Source organism: Podarcis erhardii (genome assembly GCF_964252035.2).
Source record: "Podarcis erhardii genome assembly, chromosome: 1".
In the NCBI taxonomy this organism is placed as follows: Eukaryota; Metazoa; Chordata; class Lepidosauria; order Squamata; family Lacertidae; genus Podarcis; species Podarcis erhardii.
In genome coordinates, this window is record NC_138497.1 from 9,381,121 (window position 1) to 9,402,922 (window position 21,802).

General features: G+C 45.7%; 2 protein-coding genes across 2 annotated transcripts in view; both read left to right on the forward strand.

Moving 5' to 3' along the window:
* Positions 1–14,004, forward strand: part of SIX6 (SIX homeobox 6) — a 284,160-nt gene extending 270,156 nt beyond the window's left edge. Inside the window, exon 3 of the transcript XR_014157441.1 lies at positions 13,994–14,004. The gene's annotated coding sequence lies outside the window, so the exon portion shown is untranslated. The remainder of the gene's footprint in view (positions 1–13,993) is intronic.
* MNAT1 (MNAT1 component of CDK activating kinase) overlaps positions 1–21,802 on the forward strand; it is a 140,043-nt gene that overhangs the window by 103,430 nt on the left and 14,811 nt on the right. The gene's annotated exons all lie outside the window — the stretch shown is intronic.

Consider the following 21,802-nt stretch of genomic DNA (forward strand, 5'->3'; position numbering starts at 1 on the left):
TTGTGAGAAGGGCAGTGGGGTGTGGTAAGTGAAGACCAGCGACAACAATTCACTATCATGTCGTTCACTGCTCCTGCTCAGGCTGCACAGAAAAAGCATTTTGGTTCCTGAAATTCATTCTGATTGTGCAAATAAAATATAACAGACGGAATTCTACAGGAAGTGGTATCAGTGTGTGAAAACGGTTAAGATCCAAGGATCCCTAGGCATGCACCTCCAGGTGGTGGAGATGTCAAGCGCCCTCCTGGCACCCTGGCACCTGCACTTGGTCGCAAGTGGTCGATAGCCAGGTGCAAAATGTGCCTGGTGCCCATCTAATTTTGAACACTCGGAAAGCTTCATATTAGCTCTTCCTGCTCCAGAGCTTCGTTCATTCTATTTATATCCTGCTCTTTTCCCCAAGTGCTCAATGCAGTGTGCATGGTTCTCTCTTCTCTTGTCCCTGCCCCACCCCCGGTTGCCAATTTTATCCTCAAAACAACCCTATGAGATAGGTGAGGCTGAGACACTGTGACTGGCCCAAAGTCACCAAGTGGGGCGTTGTGTGTGTGTGTGTGTGTGTGTGTGTGTGTGTGTGTTGTTCTCATTATTGTGCATTTTGAGTTTTTATCTTGTACAGTTGTACCTCTGTTTGCAAACGGGATCTGTTCCGGAGGCCCGTTCGCAACATGAAAAGAGCGCAACCCACAGCGGCGCGTTTGCGCACGCGTGGGTTGCGATTTGCCACTTCTGCGCATGTGCGAGCGGTGAAACCCGGAAGTAACCCTTTCCGGTACTTCCGGGTCGCCACAGGACGTATCCTGAAAGAACGTAACATGAAGCGGACGTAACATGAGGTATGACTGTATTTTTGTGTTGCGAACTGTCTTGAGATCTTACAGATGAAGGCCAGCATAGAAAATGAATGAATGAATGAATGAATGGGTGAGTAGGGATTTGAACCCTGGTCTCCCAGGTCCCAGTCCAGGACTCTAACCACTACACTACAACACTGGCTCCATCACCCATAGCCCCGTAGCTAAGGCCCTAAGAGTTCTGTTCCTCCCCACCTGGCTATTTAGCGAAAGGTACAGTGATTTTGCTGATAAGGCTGCAGCAAGTCCGCTGTGAAAGGATATTAGACAGGCAGAAATATATTTTTGAAAGACCCATCTCATGAAATGCCCTGAAAGTAATAAACAATGTCTCCAAAAATCAATAGAAAATGCTACCAGAAGTAATTTTTTCAGAAAGCTGCAGGACAAAAGTAATACACTGCACTGGCAGCAAAAAGGGGTGGGTGGGTGGGTAGGAAGGGGGGGGGGACCCAGAGGGTGGGGGGAAGGGAGTCCTTTGCTCCTGAGACTTGAAGAAGCTGAGGTTTGCACATTGCTTTGGGAAACTGGCTAGTAAGCGATAACTTGTAGTAATCAAGTTGCAGTATTATTTTAGGAATGTGAAGTTTTTGCTGTAGCCGATGACTAACAGTGATATTTGTTTAAAAGGGGGGGGGGGAGAACAAACAGCAAAGTGAAATGGCACCAGCCTTGATGTTCTAATGTAGTGGTTTTCAAGCCAAGGTTCCAAAGGAATCCTGGGGTTCCACGGAGACGTGTCAAGGATTCCTCAATGAGAGAGTCAGTAACGATGAACAGACTTTCCTGGCTGCTCAGGACTCCTGCTCCAGCCAAGCTGTCCACCCCTGCGTTGCACAGCCATGGGGGACTACCAGATGCCCCCCATGGGTTCACTCAGTTCATGCAAGGTGACAGTGAGGCCCAGCGCACTTGTGTTCCCTTCAATGCGCCCCAGAATCTGTGGGTGGGCAGGTGGCAGATGCACACAGGTGTGTCTCTGTCTGTGTGTAGAGGCACTGCTGTGCCAGATGCACACAGGTTTCTTGGCAGAATAGTTGCTATGGAAGGGATTTCCTGAAGCTAGAGAATGTGGAATGTTGCAGATCTTGTGCGTGGACAAGATGGCAGGGCAAAGGTGAGAAAGGGAAAAGTTTAGTATTAAATGGGTACAGCTAAGACCTGCAATGAAAGGGACGCGGGTGGCGTTGTGGGTTAAACCACAGAGCCTAGGACTTGCTGATCAGAAGGTCGGCGGTTCGAATCCCCGCCACGGGGTGAACTCCCGTTGCTTGGTCCCTGCTCCTGCCAACCTAGCAGTTTGAAAGCACGTCAAGGGGAAGTAGATAAATAGGTACCACTTCGGCAGGAAGGTAAACAGCGTTTCCGTGTGCTGCTCTGGCTTGCCAGAAGCGGCTTAGTCATGCTGGCCACATGACCCGGAAGCTGAATGCCGGCTTCCTCGGCCAGTAAAGTGAGATGAGCGCCCCAACCCCAGAGTCAGTCATGTCTGGACCTAATGGTCAGGGGTCCCTTTACCCTTTACCTTTAAGACCTGCAATAAAACGTTGCTTGTTCAGGGTTCCAAGCAGGTAACCATGCCCTATTCCAGAATACTCTATTCCACTTCCTGCCCTCCTCTTCCATCCACCCTTCCCCTTGACAGCCATCATTTAGTGCCCACTGGGTAGGCTTAGCCCTGACTGAATCTTTTTTGCCCTCTTAAACCCCCCCCCCAAAATATTTTTTTATAGGCACATGCACACACTCTTCTGAAAACCTCCCTCTTGTGTGTGAATAGTCTTCTTTTAGTCAAATAAATTTGTGTAGCCAAAACATTTGCTTATCACATTTTATGAACAGGGTAGCGGTGTTGATGACTGAAGCCTTCTCTCGCTTTCTTGTTTGTGTCTTATTTGGAAAGAAGAACAAAATAATTTTAACACGTTGCCTATGGTTTTTGTGAAATACAGCAGAATATTTTCTATTGCGGGATAAAAAGAAGGATTGCAAGATCCATGCGACTCCCAAGTGGCACCGCTCTCTCTCTCTCTGGCACTGCCAATTACACTAATTTGCTCCAGACGAGATGGAAACACAAGTTAATGTTTTGCCAATGAGGGCTGAGTTTTCCCAGTGCTAAGTGCTGAATGAGGTTCCCAAGACTGCTCTGTTGGCAGCTGAGATTTTCCTATGCTACTAACGTAAGCTTATCCTTTTTATGTATTTAGATAAATATTCCCGTCCGCTCCCTGCTCCACTCTTGAGTAGCCATCTGGCGCTCTTTTGGAATCCAAAGTTTGTGTTGGGTGGTTTTGTTGCCTCTTCCATCTTAGAGTGGATCAATACGCCTAGCATTTTACAAAGTAGGATCTCATCCATGCTGGGGCTTCCACCCTTGCCCTGCCATTCTGTTACACTCTGTTCTTTACATTCTGAAGCACCTTAGCGAAATGAGATTAAAACTACTGTAGCCCCGTAACAACAATGAAAAAAGGACAGAAAGAACAACAGCAAACTGCTAATATTTTATCGTAAACTGCCTAGAGGCTACGGCAGGGATGGAGAACTGGATCCAGATGTCGGATAGGATGCTGGTGTCCTCCAAGCCCACAGACCACTTTGTCAAACTCGTGACATCACAGTGATGTCATAGGAAACTGGGGGCCCCCGCTGGGCCTAATTCGTCTCACGAGCTACAGGTTCTATCTACATCAGTGAGCTATTGTGATAGGCATCTGACATGCTTAATGAATCGCAATAAAGCAAAAACAACTGAGCAGAGAAGCATCAGTATCAAATGGGAAGCGACTTCAGGCCAAAAATTAATAATCATAATAATCATAATAATAATTAATAATGTTTTATTTATACCCCGCCCTTCCCGGTTCAAAAACCGGGCTCAGGGCGGCTAACAACAAATTTAAAACACTTAATAGTTAAAAGCAGCATAAAATACAGTATAAAAACATGAATAACAATAAAATTCAAAATTCAGAAATCAATTTAGGGGAAATTAGCATTAGGTAATCCCCAGGGCTAGCTGGCTGAATAGGTCCTACTTGGGCCAGCGAGGAGGCCAGGGGAGAATTACCTCTGGGGTCTCAGAGTGGGTAATCTTCATAAAAGGGGAGGGGGAGGGAAGAGAAGGGAAATAAAAGATCAGCCTGAATTCAGATTAAAGGCCAGGCGGAATAGCTCTGTCTTACAGGCCTGACGGAAGGAGGTTAAATCCTGAAGGGCCCTGGTCTCATGGGACAGAGCATTCCACCAGGTCGGAGCCATCACTGAAAAGGCCCTGGCCCTGGTGGAGGATAGTCTGACTTCCTTAGGGCCCGGGACCTCTAAACTATGGTTATTCATGGACCTTAAGGTCCTCTGTGGGGCAGACCAGGAGAGGCGGTCTCGTAAATACGAGGGCCCTAAGCTGCAAAGGGCTATAAAGGTCAAGACCAGCACCTTGAACCTGACCCTATAATCCACTGGGAGCCAGTGCAACTGGTAAAGCACTGGGTGAATATGCTCCCGTGGCAGGGACCCTGTGAGGAGCCTCTCTGCAGCATTCTGCACCCGCTGGAGTTTGTGGGACAGTTTCAAGGGCAGCCCTGCGTAGAATTAGTTACATTAGTCAAAAGCTGTTTGGAAAAATACTGTTTCCATCTTGAATCAAAATAGCATCAAAGGAAGGACTTTGTGTCAGAGTTTGAATGACACAGCCATTGCAGACCAGCCAGTCTTCCATCATTGGCGAATAATAATAATAATAATAATAATAATAATAATAATAATAATAATAATAATATATTATTTGTACCCCGCCCATCTGGCTGGATTTCCCCAGCCACCCTGGGCGGCTTCCACAGAGACCAAAAATACACTAAAATGTCACACATTAAAACTTCCCTGAACAGGGCTGCCTTAAGATGTCTTCTGAATGTCAGGTAGTTGTTTATTGCTTTGACATCTGATGGGAGGGCGTTCCACAGGGCGAGCGCCACTACCGAGAAGGCCCTCTGCCTGGTTCCCTGTAGCTTTGCTTCTCGCAATGAGGGAACCGCCAGAAGGCCCTCGGCGCTGGACCTCAGCATCCGGGCAGAACGATGGGGGGTGGAGACGCTCCTTCAGGTACACTGGGCCGAGGCAGGACCTAGAGTAGGACCTCACCCAAAGAACATGGTGATCAGCGGGTACATTTTGGAGAAGGTCCTTCATGTATCTGGGTCCTAAACTGTTTAGGGAAGTGTTCTCCAGGCTCATTCTCCTGCAGTTTTGGACTACAATTCCTATCAGCCCCAGCCAGGGACTCCCAAAGTATCTTGAAGATAGCACGTTTGAGAAGGCTGGTTGAGGGCTTTGAAGGTGGTGTGGTAGATCAACCATTTGAATTTTGGTTCAGAAACTATTTTAAGCCTCCGTAACTGCTTTAAAAGTGGAGCTCATAGCACGCGCTGCTTCTTTACTGCCATGTTTTGCACCACCTTTTCAAAGGAACCTCCACTAATTCAGCTTGGATGTGGCTAGGACTGTGTCTGTTGTGATGTTCTTCTGGCTTTTATCTGCCTGCTGCGATTTGTATGCTGTGTTGGGTTTTCTTCTTTATTGTACTTTTTGTGGTTTTATTGGAAGCAACGCTGAGAGCCATGATTGAAGACTGGCCAATAAATAAACAAGCAAGGCATGAGTGGCAGTGGCCAAATCAGTCTTCTCCTTGCAGCTGTCGTACTAGCTTAAGCCGAGCAAAAGCACTCCTAGCCACAGCTGCTACCCGAGGATCCAAGCTGAAATGGAAATCAAGAGCCTTTTCAGGCTGAAATGCAAGGCTGGGGGACCTGTGGCCCAACAGATGCTGTTGGACTATGGTTCACACCATCCCATACCATTTCCCATGCCGGTTGGGGCTGATGGGAGTTGTAGTCCAACCAATGGCTTCAAGTTGGAAGAAAAGAGATTCTGAGTAAACACCAGGAAACACATTCTGGCAGTAAGAGCTGTTTGAGAGTGGAACGGTCTCTCTCGGGAGTTTGTGGACTCTCCTCCCTTGGAGGTTTTGAAGCAGAGGTTGGATGGCCATCTGTCAGGGATGCTTGAGCTGAGATTCCTGCATTGCAGGGAATTGGACTAGATGACCCTTGGGGTCCCTTCCAACTATGTTGTTGTTGTTTAGTCATTTAGTCATGTCCAACTCTTTGTGACCCCATGGACCAGAGCACGCCAGGCACTCCTGTCTTCCACTGCCTCCCACAGTTTGGTCAGACTCATGCTGGTAGCTTCGAGAACACTGTCCAACCATCTCGTCCTCTGTCTTCCCCTTCTCCTTGTGCCCTCCATCTTTCCCAACATCAGGGTCTTTTCCAGGGAGTCTTCTCTTCTCATGAGGTGGCCAAAGTATTGGCGCCTCAGCTTCAGGATCTGTTCTTCCAGTGAGCACTCAGGGCTGATTTCCTTAAGAATGGATAGGTTTGATCTTCTTGCAGTCCATGGGACTCTGATTCTATGATCATCAGGAGGACCACAAGATCCCCAGCCAGTGGCATCAGGAGAGTGGTGCAAAAGGCAGAATTTGGGACCCGGAGCTTTCTCTAAATCAGTACGACTTGCTACTCCATGGTTGAACAAATGGTTCACACCATGAGATCGGCCCAGTGAAACTGCCTCCTCCTCCTCCTCCTCCTCCTCCTCCTCCTCCTCCTCATTGTCCTACCTCTACACTGCATTTGGGAAGAGAATGTGAAAAATATGTTTAATTCACTTTCCATATGGATAGCACTATGGAAGAGCAAGCATTGGAATGATTCAATAGGCATCAACAAATAACAGTGAAATTGTCCCAGGCCAGCAATGGGCCAGCAATGGGCCAACAAATAACAGTGAAATTGTCCCAGGCCAGCAATGGAGAGAGAATCAGGTGCAGAAGCTGGGCTAATGCACACATTGGGAACGAGGTGCAGATACACATCTGGCGGGGGATGTGCAACCACCTCACAGTCCCTTGCCCCTTTGAACAGACTGGACGGGCCTTCTGAACAGACTGGACGGGTTTGTGGACTCCTCTCCAGGGACACCCAGCGTTGCCTAAAAGATGAGTTCCGCACGGCAGGAGCTGGATCACAACTCCTGATTTCTAGGAACGGGTTTATTTGGCCTTCGTGAATGTTTGGAGTGACCCTGCTTTGATGGTGAGGTGGTGGCTTGGAACCAACGCGAGCCTGTTTTCTTTCCAAATAACGAGGGAAGCAGATAGCAGAGGCTTGGCCAGCTGAACGGCAACCAAGGACAGCAACGTGGCCTCCTGCAGGAAGCCCGGAGCTGTTTGGAGAAGCTGGGACGTTTCTGGCAAGAGGTCTTCTGGGCTTTTCAAATGGGACCCTGCAGTATATGGAGCTTTCTCTCCTTTTCTCTTCAAGGAGCACTTCTGTCAAGGTCGTTAACGGAATATGTTAGGAGCGGGCCGCTTATGAAACAGAATTTTTCTCCTTCCTGTCCGCCCACCTGTGGGCCTAGTGTGGGTTCTGTAGCTGTTAACGGCCCCGGGAGGATGATAAAACCCAAGAATATGGAAAATGTATAAAGGAAGGGGGGCGAAAAAGGAAGCCTACACCAGACCGTGCAGTTACTTATATTCCAAGTTGGCTTCAGCTGCGCATGTTACCACTAAATTAACCTCAAAAGCCTGGACCTGACAGGAGAATGTCCCCAGTAATTGTTTTTGTTGGCGTTCGGCTTCAGAATTAACTCATTGATCTCACATGAGCCGGTGTGCTCTGAATGCTTCTCCAGTAATATGTGCTTTCCCCGACCCTTCACTTAAAAAAGAAAAGGGAAAAAAGCAATCATGGAAAAAAAAGTTTCTGCTCTGAGCAGTTGTCAAACAAGCTTCTTTCATTGACAATCAGACACAGGGCAGCTGAAAGGGATTGTTTAGTCTAGAGTAAATACTCCAGAGATTACAAGGTCACTGTAGGAAATATAATTATACCATTTTATTCTGGAATAGTCTCTGGGTTTTTGTGTATGTTGTAGGAGGGTAGCAAGGCCTACTGAATCTTTGGTCTTAGTGTTTTGCTGAAGTTACGGACAGTCACTTTTCAGTGGCCAAAAGTGTTGGAAATTCAGGGCAAGGAAGGAATGGGTTTATGGTATGTTGGGTAGGATGGCGCTGAAAAGCTAGTGGCTTTCAAAGCATCTTCCAAGGCATTTTGATGGCTCCTTCAAAATTTTATGAAAAGATCAGTCATGGAATGCTATCAGGGCAGGATTTTGGGGCAGAAGTTCAGCTGCCACCCCTACAGAATGAGCAGGAGGGCCCCCCAATGCAACTGGGCTAAACATTATCATCTTAATTGGGACAGGAAAACCAAGTCAATACGCCCTTGTATTCACAGGTGAGCTTTTGACCCAGTGGATTCTCTGCTAACTGGAGGGGAAAGGAGGCGATTTTTGCCAATTTCCCTCTCCTCCCTGCATCTCCCGCCACCTCTTAAAACCACCCTTTGGGACAGGGTAGAGGTGATTTGGGGGGGGCATAGTGGGAAGAGTGAGCCCCTTCCTCTTCCATTAACAAAGGTGTCGGCGGGACCAAAAGCTTTTCCGTGAGCGCAAGGGCACCCGTTGGACTCCCCGCTAAGATGGCAAAAACGTTGGTCCACCTCCTGCAACCTTCCTTCTCCTGCACTTTGAGAAGGCCAGTTTGAGAGTCCTTTGGCAATAAAAGAGTTTTCCAGTCTTCGAAAAGTTTCAGGTGTCCGTATCATTCAGACAGTAGCCTCCCTGTTGTAAGCTTTCCTTCCTTAGTGGCATGTTCAGAGGTAGTATTTTCTCTTTGTGAAGAGCTTTCTTACAAACGTGCATGTTATGTTCTTTATGTTGGGGAGAGAGATGTCTCTGTTGCTCTGCCACACAGATAGCTGGTTGACCAATACACTTAGGCGCCGGGCATAAAGCAGTCTTTCATTTAGTGCGATCGCAAGCCTGGAGATCTAAATTGTACCGTGTTTGCGCAAAGGGCAAAGTGGCTGGTTCCTTAATACAAAATCAAGGAGAAGAAACCTGCTGGATCAGGTCAATGGCTCATCTAGTTGTTGAAAATTCCGTTCCACCTTAAGGAACAGGCATGTGGAATTGTTGCATGTCACATGTCTGTTTACATTCCAGCACAGTTTGCTGGGTACTTCTGTTTTGTGTATAGCTTTTGCTTATGCTGTTTTGCTTTGGACACGAAGGAGATCAGACATGTCTCCTTTTGTCCTGGTCTACGCTGAATAAACCTGCTTGTAAATACGCTCACACAACCTCTCGTGCCACTTCTGTTTGTGCAGCGTTTGCTCTGCTGCATAGCGTGCTCAGTCTTCTAAAGCCTGGGGCCACAGATTTATGCTGCACCAAGGACCGGAGTTCGCCCGGCACACCGGCCAGTGGGCTGGAGCCAGCTGGAGGCCTGCCAATTGCCCCCGTTTCCTTAGGTGCTTGCCAACACTAGTCCCAACACCCCCCCTGTTCTTACACTGGCCAGCCAGATGTCTGTAGGAAGTCCTGAACCAGGACCTGAGTGCAACATCTCTCTCTCCACTTCTAAATCCCAACAAGTCACAATCAGATGAAGAACATAGTTGCCAATGGCTAGTAGCCATTGATTGCCTTACCTATTCCTCTTTTAAAGCAAAAAAAAAAAAAAAAAGCAGAAACATCACCTTGCCAACAAAGGTCCGTATAGTTAAAGCTATGGTTTTCCCAGTAATAATGTATGGAAGTGAGAGCTGGACCATAAAAAAGGCTGAGTGCTCACTAGAAGGACAGATCCTGAAGCTGAGGCTCCAGTACTTTGGCCACCTCATGAGAAGAGAAGACTCCCTGGAAAAGACCCTGATGTTGGGAAAGATTGAAGGCACAAGGAGAAGGGGACGACAGAGGACGAGATGGTTGGACAGTGTTCTTGAAGCTCCCAACATGAGTTTGACCAAACTGTGGGAGGCAGTGGAAGACAGGAGTGCCTGGCGTGCTCTGGTCCATGGGGTCACGAAGAGTCGGACACGACTAAACGACTAAACAACAACAACTTGGTGGCCACCATTGCTTCTTATGAGAGTGAGTTTCCTAGTTTAACCTTGGCTGTGTTGAATCTTCCAACATTTAGCATCATTTGACACCTCCAACTTCTAGCATTATGAGAGAGGAACGAAAAATTCACTCTACTAATAATGTCTTGGTAAAGCAGAGGTGTGTTTGTGTTTGTGTGGTTTTTTTATTAAACTTTAATACCTTCAAACAAATTCCAGGCAGTTAGTAAGTAAATACTGTTCCTGGCCTTGCCTGCAATGTCAAGAAATGTGTTTTTTGAGTTTTGGACTCGGAACGTCTCAAAGTCTTGTAATGTTTCTAATAATAAAATAATGACTTGAACATATGCAGAATTTACAGATTAGCCATTGTCAAGGCTAGAAGGTAACACGGCTGTATTTTTGTTCCTTTGTGCAACTGGCTTTAAATGTAAAAACATAAATTCTACCTCGTTGGAGAGGAGACGGCAGGGTGGTGTGGTTTTCATTTGCTATAATTTCCTGTGAGACACTGTTCCAAACAAGGCCTACCTTTTTGCAAGACAATGCAGTTTTGCGTTCAGCAGCATGCATCTGAAATATTTGAAACTTGTTTAGGCAGCCTTGGGTATATCGTACAATCTCGGTGAATGTGTTTAATAAAGCGTGGTGAGGTCTGAAATAATTTTTGAATTATTTCACAGTAAAATCACAAGTTAAATCAGCTCCCCCCCTAGCTGTCATAAATGTCGCCAATCTCCTTTCTACCTTGCTCCCTTCCCTATGCTTTTGCATGCCACTGCAAAATCAATTGTGTAACTTTTTCTCCACTTCACCTTACACACACACACACCAAAAAATCCCTGGGTTGTACATTACTGAGCTGTAGGAACTCTATACTTCTGCAACTTGTCAGAATCAAGTTTTAGTTAATAGATATTTTTCAGTGATGTAATGGGAAACGTTTGGCAGAGAGACAGAATATAATGGACTGTGATTAATGTTTTAATAAGCACTTTTGCTCTTACTTATGATGCAGAGGTGAAATGTTTTCCTGCTCTAGATTGATAGACCTGTAGCAGGTGTGTGTACACAATCTTTTTCTTTAAAAAGAAAAAAAACCCACTAAAAAAATAAAGCTGAATGCTTTAATTTGTTTTTGCTTTTTAAAAAATGGGTTGTTAGTCTTAAAAAAAAATCCCCAGCAATATTGATGTCTATGAAAGTGTACCTTCCAGAGACTTTTTCCACTACCTAAAGTAATTGCATTTAACAAAACAAAGCAAAACAAAAAACCTCACACAGTAAAAAGATTTGTTTGAAAATACCTCAAAAGAGAGTCAGAGCGTTAGGTTGATGATAATAGCTGATTCTGATTTATTGTCAGTTCTTGGGTTTGCGTTTGCTTTGCTTACTTTGGTTGACTTTTCATTATAGAAATTGTATTTTCTGGATTTTTTAATATGTTTCTGTTAATTCATTCTTCGGTTAACATTTTCCCCAGCATCCATCACTCCTAGTATAAATGTCTGTGGATGGTTTTGCGAGCAATGTTAAGAGTAAGGGTCAGGAACTCCTTCATTTTGGAAAAGCTAAGTCTGTCGTTCAGCTCCTGCACTGAATGCAAAATGTCTCTGATCTGTGTTGTATTTTGCAAACCTTTAGAAATTAGGCACTCCAGGTTCAGGGGGAGCAGAGAGGTGCGTTACCCACTCCTTATATCTCAGCTCTTCATGTTTCATGTTTTTTCAATATATGAAATATATGCATTTTTCAGTATATGAAATACATTTCAATATATGAAATACGTTGCATATTTCAGTTTGCATGTTCAGCACGCATGCATATTCCTCAGGATGCTTCCCTATCCCGTTATAATGTTATGTAACAAAGGGACCACAAGTTTTGTTGCATTCAACTAATGGGTCCCGCTAGCAGAAGCCTATGCAAGGACTTTCGGCTAGTGCAATGGACCTTTGCCCCTATGCCCCCCAAGTTGGCTCGGGGTGGCGTTGGTTGGGAGAATCCCCAGAACAACGCACAGTGGGAGTAGAGGGCAATGCTTGCACTGACGGAGTGAACTTCTTAGCACTACGTTGAATATTGTTTTGGGGCAGTTTCGTTCTTCAATAGATCCTAAGAGGGGAAGGCTTTTGAACTGCCCCATGAACCTTGCCTGTTGTCTTTGTCCATGGAGTTTTCTTGGCAGGGATACTGTAGTGGCTTGCCAGTTCCTGCTCCAGGTGGATCACGTTTGGTCAAAACTCGCCACTATGACCTGTCCATCTTGGGTGCTCTGCTCGGCATAGTTCATAGCTTCTCTGAGTTATTCAAGCTCCTTTGCCATGGCAAGGCAGTGATCCATGAAGGTTGACTGCAAGAAGATCAAACCTCTCCATTCTGAAGGAAATCAGCCCTGAGTGCTCACTGGAAGGACAGATCCTGAAGCTGAGGCTCCAATACTTTGGCCACCTCATGAGAAAAGAAGACTCCCTGGAAAAGCCCCTGATGTTGGGAAGGATGGAGGGCACAAGGAGAAGGGGACGACAGAGGACGAGATGGATAGTGTTTTCGAAGCTACCAACATGAGTTTTACCAAACTGCGGGAGGCAGTGGAAGACAGCAGTGTCTGGCGTGCTCTGGTCCATGGGGTTACAAAGAGTCGGACACGACTAAACGACTAAACAACAACAACATTAAGGTTAAGGAGGAGGATAAGGGGGGATATGATAGCCATGTTCAAATATATAAAAGGATGTCACATAGAGGAGGGAGAAAGGTTGTTTTCTGCTGCTCCAGAGAAGCGGACACGGAGTAATGGCTCCAAACTACAAGAAAGAAGATTCCACCTAAACATTGGAAAGAACTTCCTGACAGTAAGAGCTGTTCGACAGTGGAATTTGCTGCCAAGGAGTGTGGTGGAGTCTCCTTCTTTGGAGGTCTTTAAGCAGAGGCTTGACAACCATATGTCAGGAGTGCTCTGATGGTGTTTCCTGCTTGGCAGGGGGTTGGACTCGATGGCCCTTGTGGTCTCTTCCAACTCTATGATTCTATGATTCTAACATGAACCTTGCTCTGCTCTCTGCCTCTTGGCCTGCCTAAATGGCTCCCATACTAAAGGCACAACCGAGGAAGAAATTCTCCTGGACAAGCCCTGCTAAAGAGAACAGCAGCTCTTGGCTTAGCTCTTGTTCCTGTTTTAGTAGGATTTGTGCAAGTAAAATTTAGCACCAAGAAGAGGCTTCCTAAGCCAATCTAGCCCATCATCCTCGGTCCATTAGTGGCTGGCCTCTGGGAATCCCACAAAAACTGTGGATGCAAAAGTCCTCCCACATCGATATTTCAGACGGCCCACTGGTTTGAATGCGGAGGCTTCATTGTGCGGCTTCACGAAGCATATTTCATTATGTATCTGTCGTGGCCAAAGGACCATTGAAGGCCCTTCCCTGGGTCTCCCTCCCAGTCGCCCCCCCTCCAAATAAACCACTACGCACCATTTCTAAGTAACATTTGGGTGTATTTTTTTAGCCCCTCGCCAAAATCTTGTCTCCAGTGAAGTCAGCAGAGGGTTTTATTGTTCGCTTTAATGATGCTGGTAATTCACACTCAATTTCACTCCGTTTCCTCTTACTTGGAAGTTCAATAGAACTTGATTGACTCTATAGGCCAAGCGGGGGATAGTTATTTGACTCATGCTGAGTTAGTGCCTCCTTGAATGAAGTCTAAAGGAAGGTTTTTGAGGGGCAGGTAACTAGGGCTGCAATATATAGCTGATTAATCAGTCTGATGAATTGACTAAAAACCTTTTGATTGACTGACTTAAAAGGGTATCCCCCAATTAGTCAGGCAACACCGCTTTTCTTAAGCCTGTACAACAATTGCAGGAGACAGCGCATGAGAAATCACCTTCGTCTTCCTTTTGAAAGCAACAATTATGCTTTTAATGACACACAATTATAACATTTAAAGAGAAAGTATCTCTGCCCGATTAACTACAAGCAGTACAGATGGCACTTTATGCCCTGGCTTCTAGCTGAAGTTCTTGCTAGGAGTTCAGTTCGAAGTTTTGAGTCCAGCTCCAGTGACTGAGCCTGGAGGTCTTGGGTGGGAGAGCAGATAAGGTTCCAGGCCGGAGGTTGGCAGTTCGCCACCCACAGCCCTGGCTTCTCCCCATCACTGGGCCTGTATTTCACAACAAGAAAGCAGCGTTGCAAAACCGTGCCGAGCCCTTAGTCTGCTACCCTGATGCACAACTTGGTAGCTAGTTTAACAGCATGTCTGCTTCTGTACTTAAGATTCAGATCTTGCCGTCAACCCAAAAGGGGGGCCTGGACAGAAAGGAAAATCTCATACTTTTGTTTCTGCCTGAGCCACACAGGAGAATTAATTTAAACTATAAAACTATTAAATGGATCCAATGTTTGCCTTGGTTTGAATGTTTTAGTATATGCTTGGTTTTAAAGCGACCTCTAGTATTTTCTCTTCCTTCTTTAACGTATGATACCCCGCCGCCCCCCGTCCCGAGCATGGAGTAATTTCTGTCCTCCGCTTAGTTTTTGATTATTTATTCCATTGCTACTCCATGTTATCGGCCCAAAAGGGCTACTTAAGGTGGCTCCTTATATTCCTGATGATACCAGAGGCCAGCAATGGGCTGCAGAGCCAGAATCATCATTTCTTTCTGCTTGCATTCAGCATATATTTGCCCTTTCCGAGGTCTCCGGCAGCTGAAACAGCAGAGTCCTGCCACGCACTATTTTGGCCGAGCCTTGGTGGAAACGGTATCTCCGTGAAATGTTTTGCGACCTGTTTTTAGAACAGGATCCTGGCTGCCAGCTTTCCTAAGAAAGCAAAAAACAGCATCTTAAGGCAAGAAGTACAAATGAAAGCGAGGCTGTACAGCACACATACTCTTTAAATCTATTTAAATTTCCATACCTTTAAATTTAGCAAGCTAGCTCTCTCCCCTTCCCTTTCCATCTTCAAAGGAGCCTTGCGAACCCTCACATCCCTTTCTCTCTTTAAGTATAGCTTCCCCCCACCCGGCCCTATGGTTGTGGGGCCAGTTTTGTTTAAATCACAGATGGCAGTAGAACTTGTGGGGCCAAGTTGGAGGGCATTTATCTATTGTTTTATGTATACCGTTTCTGTACCTTAATGTGGACATGGGATAGCTCAGTCAGTAGGGCATAAGGTTTTTAATCTCAGGGTTGTGGGTTTGAGCGCCATGTTGGGCAAAAGATTCCTGCATTGCAGAGGGTTGGACTCAATGACTCTCGTGGTCCCTTCCAACTCTATGATTCTATATGATTCATAAGACCCTGAAGCAACTTTGTTCTTAAAAACAGGAATAAATCATACACAGCTTTAGGCAATGCACTGTTCTTTAAGTCATCTCACATATTCAATCTCTGCTCCATATTAGCCCGGTTTGCTATATCCTACCAGAAACCTTTCCCAAATTTCCATGGCACAGTTGCTTGGCTCCATCAACCTCTTCCTAATAAAATCTTCCTTTTAGGTTATGTTTTGTTTTCACTGCAAACTGTAGTATGTGTGCAATTGCTCGCCTTCTCTGTTGCCTTTAATTGGGAACGTTGCCCATTGATTTGGTATGAACAGAAACCCTTTTTTGCGGGGGGCGGGAAAGCGATGGATGTGAATTATAGTTGTCGTAAAATATGATCAGATCTGGCACGTGGCTCAGTAGGGATATTACAGCATTGTACGTCCTCTCACTGAACGGTATGGTATTCTTGACTAAAGCACGTGTCTATTTATTTGTTCAAAATAATTTATATCCTACTTTTCGTCCCTACGGAGATGAGAGATGACATTTGGTTGCCCCCCCCCCCCAAGCCAAGTGACGTAGATAACACACAATCTAAAGAAACCAGGCAGCAAGATAGCACAGATCATCAATGCACAATACTGACTGGTCCCAAATGGAAAGAAGAATTATTCGACTGCAACGGGCACCTTCCTGGTCAAAGATGGTTTGCAAAGAAAACAGTTGAGTTTCTTTGCACAAAGGAGATTTGGAGGTCTTGGGTGCTTATGCTGGTAAAGCTGGGTTTGTTGGTATTAGGAAGGAGACAAGGTGAGCCAAGGTAGAAAGCATAGCCCAGAAAGGAGACCTCAGTTACTGGGGTTCAAGGAAATGGAGGAAACAGGAAGTCAATGTAGGAGTTGAGTCCAGCCAGCCAAGCAAGTACAGATTCTCTCAATGATGAATTGCCTAGACTGAGGAAGGGCAGCAGACTCTGTATAACAGGCAGTGAGTGAAACAGGTCCCACTAGCTGGGATCACTTGACCCTGGGACCAGGACGATTCTGTTGTTGTTGTTGTTTAGTCGTGTCCGACTCTTTGTGACCCCCTGGACCAGAGCACGCCAGGCACTCCTGTCTTCCACTGCCTCCCGCAGTTTGGTCAAACTCATGCTGGTAGCTTCAAGAACACTGTCCAACCATCTCATCCTCTGTTGTCCCCTTCTCCTTGTGCCCTCCATCTTTCCCAACATCAGAGTCTTTTCCAGGGAGTCTTCTCTTCTCATGAGGAGGCCAAAGTATTGGAGCCTCAGCTTCAGGATCTGTCCTTCCAGTGAGCACTCAGGGCTGATTTTCTTCAGAATGGAGAGGTTTGATCTTCTTGCAGTCCATGGGACTCTCAAGAGTCTCCTCCAGCACCATAATTCAAAAGCATCAGTTCTTTGGCGATCAGCCTTCTTTATGGTCTAGCTCTCACTTCCATACATCGCTACTGGGCAAACCATAGCTTTTACTATACGGACCTTTGTTGGCAAGGTGATGCTCAGTATTAATTTATTGTCCTGAACTGCCTTGCAGCTCCTCTTTCCTGGGGCCCTTTGCACACTCTGCCATTGAGTTGCATCCTTTCTCCAGAAAGAGACTTTTCCCCTTTCAGAGCCGGAACAGATAAAATAGGCTTTGCAGCGCCTTGTGTGTATGTTTGCCGATTTATACCGGACGCCTGAAATCCAGGGGTAGCATCCTCTTAAAGGACATTTCATTTGGATAGCCTTACTTTCTGTAAAGGGAACTCCAAACGTTTTCCGCCTTCTCCTCTCCTTTTTTGGCCTCCATTTTGCTTTCTGCCACTGTTGGGTTTCTTGTCTTGGGTCATCTTAATTTTTATTTGGATCCTTCTCTGTTGTTTTATCCAACTTTCTTTCCTTTCCCATTCTGCTTCAAGAGATTTCTTTTGAAAAGAATACAATATATATGAAAACATGGGGTTATGATTACATGTTTTTGCGGTTGGGGGAAAATGCTGAATGATATCCTTGGAATAAAAATAAACACTTACGAAACTGTGGAAACAGAACCATTTTCATAACTATGAGGCTGATTTTCTTCTTGCAGAGTTTACCATGTTGCCATCTTTTCGTTCTTTAAAAGCCTGTCTTCTGCCTCCAAATCATATTAGGAGCATAGAGTTCCTTTGCATTTCTATACTTAAACTTTATGAAATCCCCCCCTATTTGAAGCATATTGATTCTTGTTAGCGTTGAAGAGTGAAAAGCAGACAGTAATTTAAACATGACAGGGGCAGTTCGTTGCGCTGTTAATTGCTGGCTTTCTGGGCAGCCGGTGCAAATTATTTTTCATTTTTATGGATGAACTTCTGAGAGGTTCCCCACTGCCACCAGAACACATACACCAGTAAGTGCACTTATTAAAATTTAGCCCCTTGAAGATCATGCCTAAGTCTTAGGATCACATGTTGTTTTCTTGTCTCCGCCCTCTCCCAGTTTTTGGTTTTCAAAATCTGTTTCAGCTTAGCAGGACACAGTTTTATTCAAGATGCTCAAATGTTGATACTCTCCCTCTCTCCCCCCCCCCGGCCGCCTTACCCTTTCTGGCAATCAGTGTTATAACATATAATTATGCCGTAAATATTCAGTGTTCTTCATCAGAACTTGGCTCTCCTCCCAGGTCTGGCATATCATTTGCTTTTCTTGTTCTAGCGACAGAGGCGGTTCAACAAAGGGGGGTGGGGTGGGTTCTGACCAAAGCATCAGCACCCCACCCCCCGCACTGTGACCCTCACTTCAAAGTTGGGAGGGGGGAAGCGTGGCAACAATTAGAATTTTTATTAAACCGGAACATAGGAAGCTGCTTTATACCAAGTCAAACCATTGAAGCACATTCACCTGGCATTGTCTGCACCAGGGTTTCCAGCTGCTTTGGGACTACAACTCCCATCATCCCTAGCAAGCAAGACTGGCGGTCGGGGATAATGGGAACTGTAGTCCCAAAACAGTGGAGACCCAAGTTTGGGAAACCCTGGTCTACACTGACTGGCAACAGGGCTTCAGCCTTGCCTGGAGATGCCAGGGATTAAACGCAGGAGCAGATGCTCTAACCACTGGGCTATATGGCCCTTCCCCATATAAAGTGAGAGTCTATAGTCCCCATGGTTTTGAATGAAGCACCGTTTTAAACAGGAACTTAGGAAGCTGCCTTATCACGAGCCAGTCTATGTCCCATTATTTTCCCCACACTGGCAGTAGCTTTCTGGGGGCTTCAGGCAGGGGACACCCCCAGCCCTATATGAGATTGGACACAGGACATTCTGCATGCCAAGCAGGTACTCTGTGACTGAGCTGCACTATTTTGGATTTTTACTGCACCTTGTCCCAGGTGGGTAGCAACTCTTTAACACCAAAGAAGCCCGATTTCCACCAAACTATAAAATACTGTTTTGAGACAGGATTTGTTTGCTTAAGGGGCTAACCCATTCCTTTTTTTAAAAAGGAAATTTTATTAATTTTACGAATAAAAAATACAAATAAACACACATTGTAATATGTAATATGTGGAGATTTTTCGAATCTCGCATCTTCATCCCATCCCATCCATGGAGTCTTGTTTTAAAACATCTACAACTGCGTATTAGTTTGTACTCCAGGTATTATATCAAACCATATTATCCACAATGTTTTTTACACTACAAGCGTGTCAGAATCATGCTCTTGTTTTCATCTGCTTACAGTGGTCTCCTAAATAATTTGTAAATTTTTCCCATTCTTTTATAAAGTTTTTATCCTCTTGGTTTCTGAGTTTTCCAGTCAGCTTTACCATCTCGGCGTAGTCCATCAACTTGGCTTGCCATTCTTCTCTGGTTGGGACTTTATCATCTTTCCAATTCTGGGCCAATAACATCCGCACGGCTGTTGTTCCATACATAAAAAGTCTTTTCTTGGTCCTTCAGGATATCGGTACCTGTAATTCCTAATAAAAAAGCTTCTGGTTTTTTTAAAAAAACAAAAGTTATTTTAAACATTTTCTTCATTTCGTTATATATTATCTCCCAGAAAGCTTTTATTACCTTACAGTTCCACCACATATGATAAAAGGTATCTTCCTTTTCTTTACCATTTCCAGCAGATATTTGAACTTGTCTTATACATTTTTGCTAACTTTGTTGGAGTCAAATACCCACCAGTACATCATTTTCGTATGATTTTCTTTCAGTGTAGAACACGCCATAAATTGGGGCTAACCCATTCTACCCATTCTAGGCGACACAAAAGACAACGGCATTTAGGAACAGAGGAAATTGCCTGATTCAGAGTCAGACCATTGATCTATCTACCTCAGTGTTGCCCACACTGCCTGGAAGCAAGTCTCCAGGGTTTCAAACCAGTCTCCAGCCTGGTGATGCCAGAGGAAAGCTCTACCAGCGAGTTACGGCTTTCCCTTATTTTCGCTAGACTGTCTTCCCCGGTATACCTACAGAGGAGTAGCAAAGCTCCAGATAAAGTCATGGCAGAGCAAAGGGACTGGACTTTCTCTGTAAGTCTTCTGCAAGTTTGTGGAAGAGCTGGAACAAGGCCTGAACTGTACGTTAGGAAGATGGGCGCTCACTACTGATCCACATCCCCGTTTGGATCTTCCTAGTCAAATTTACAATACTAGTTACAGGTAGGTGTTAGTTTGCCGTAGTCGAAACAAAATTAAAAAAAATCCTTCCAGTAGCACCTTAGAGACCAACTAAGTTAGATATTGGTATGAGCTTTCGTGTGCATGCACACTTCTTCAGATACACTGAAACGGAAGTCACCAGACCCTTATATATAGTGAGAGGGTGGGGAGGGGTATTACTCAGAAGGGTGGTAGGAATGGGTGATTGGCTCATAGGTGTTGTAGACCTGTTAATGACTAAATAAAAAAATTCCTTCCAGTAGCACCTTAAAGACCAACTAAGTTAGTTCTAAGTATGAGCTTTCGTGTGCATGCACACTTCTTCAGATACACTGAAACAGAAGTCACCAGACCCTTCTATATAGTGAGAAGGTGGGGAGGGGTATTACTCAGAAGGGTGGTGGGAATGGGTGATAGGCAGATAGCTGTGATGAGCCTGTTGACGACTCTTAACGACTGCAATAGGTCTTACAGGAAAAAGCAAGGGGTGAGAAGGTGAAAAATGGCTTTGTCATGTATAATGAGATAAGAATCCAATGTCTTTGTTCAGACCAGGTCTCTCCATGGTTTTAAGTTTGGTAATGAGTTGCAATTCAGCAGCTTCTCTTTCCAGTCTATTTCTGAAATTCCTTTGTAATAGAACAGCTACTTTGAGATCTTGTATAGAATGTCCTGGGAGATTGAAGTGTTCTCCTACTGGTTTCTCTGTCTTGTGATTCCTGATGTCGGATTTATGTCCGTTTATCCTTTGGCGTAAGGTTTTGGTGATTCAGTCCTCCTCAGTGGGGGCTTTTCCAGTAGGGTGAATGGGTCTCTGCACTACCACCCTCATTCTGCCATCAGCCAGCCCTCACCCACCTGCCTTTGTACTTCCAATAAGTCCAGGCGTTGGCCCTGGCTCCCAGCTTCCTCCTCCATAGCCTCAGTGTTGTTGTTGTGGAACTCAGCAGGGAGGGAGAGGATGGGGACAAAGCCAGAACCAGCTGGCTCTGCTGTCATTGGCTCTAGCGCCACCTGCTGTTGGTCTCCCTGCTTTCTGCCCTATCAGCCTGCCTCTGATCCCCAGCATCTCCAGGGAGTGCTGGGAAAGACCCCTGCCTGAGACCCTGGAGAGAAGCTGCCAGTCAGTGTCAAGAACCCAGAGCTTCCTGTGCTCTTTTGGGGAAAGGTTGTAGTTCAGGGGTAGAGCATTTACTCCACATGCAGGAGGTCCAGGTTCCATTTGTGGTGTCTCCAGGTAGGGTTGGGGTAAGACTCCTGAAACCCTGGACAGATGCTGCCAGCCAGTGTCAAGGATTCTGAGCCAGGTGAAGCAACAGTCCGACACAGGCGTGGACAAATGTTCCTGTGATACTTGCGCAGCCTTCTTCTGCAGCTACACTGCAATTCACAGTAGAAAGCAGGAGGGAGCAGCCTCACTTTTCCTGCGACGTTATATTGTGGTTTGAGTGCTGGGATAATGTGAATAACCCAGGGAATATAGAAGGTCTCTTGTTCTTACAGTAAGAACCATGCACTTGCCGTGCTATAAACCAACGCTCTAGAGGGGGTTCTGAATGGAGCACATGGGGGAAAGGTGGTCTCCCAGGGCGTTTGTGTGGACAGGTGTGGATCCTTAGCCGTGCACCCATGTTTTCCTAGGGTGAGGCTCAAAATGCAAAGCTGGTTATGAATGCAATACTGCTTTTTGTCCCGGCAGTTCTAGTGCTTTGTGCACCAAATAGCAACACACATAAACACACCCCGCATTGCTGACAGAAGGAACCAGTAGCACAAAAATAGCTTTTTCTGACTGGCCTCTGCCTCCCTCACCCTCCCATGCATTGAAAATCTGCCCAAGGATAAGTTATTCGGTCTGTTTGCAGGTGGCCCAGATGAGACAGAACCTCCTGCCACCTAGTGTTTGATGAGGCACTTTCTGTGCCTTCGGAAAGCTTACAGCAAGCAGTTTTCATGGCTCCTGCTCGGTGCCAGGCATTCAGGCAGCCT